The following is a 618-nucleotide window of genomic DNA, read 5'->3' on the forward strand; positions in this document are numbered from 1 at the left end:
GCAATATTATCGGGAGAAATGTATGAATCTCTTATTATTAATGTTAATCTTTGTAGCACCAGGGTAAATAGAGTATCTAGAACTGTGAACCTCCTCCAAAATCAACTTTATCAAAACCAACCCTTGGAACACAAATGAGCCCCTTAATCTTCAAAAGACCCTAATCATCAAGAATAACCTCCTTGGTTTCCCCACATAACACCTTATCTCGAATCTTACACAAATTTGTGTCCTCAAATTGTTGGGCCTTCGTCTGCTCCAAAAGAGACGACCTCACCCCAACACAAGCTAAAACCTTGTCAGGTTTTGAAATATCGAGTCTCACCATACTATTAGCCAAAGACTGAACCTCATAGCTAAGGGACGCTCCCCAATAATCAAACACGCTAAGCGACCCATACTCACTGCCTTTCGGCTCAACGCATCAGCTACCATATTAGCTTTCCCAAAAGATAAAGAATGGTGATATCATAATCCTTAAGGAACTCCATCCACCTACGTTGCCTCAAATTTAGATCCCGCTGATTGAAAATATGCTGAAGACTTCGATGATCCGTGAAGACCTCACATTGAGCCCCATACAAGTAATGTCTCCAAATCTTCAAGGCAAATACTAAC

This window comes from Lycium ferocissimum, unplaced genomic scaffold (genome assembly GCF_029784015.1).
Source record: "Lycium ferocissimum isolate CSIRO_LF1 unplaced genomic scaffold, AGI_CSIRO_Lferr_CH_V1 ctg10980, whole genome shotgun sequence".
NCBI lineage: Eukaryota > Viridiplantae > Streptophyta > Magnoliopsida > Solanales > Solanaceae > Lycium > Lycium ferocissimum.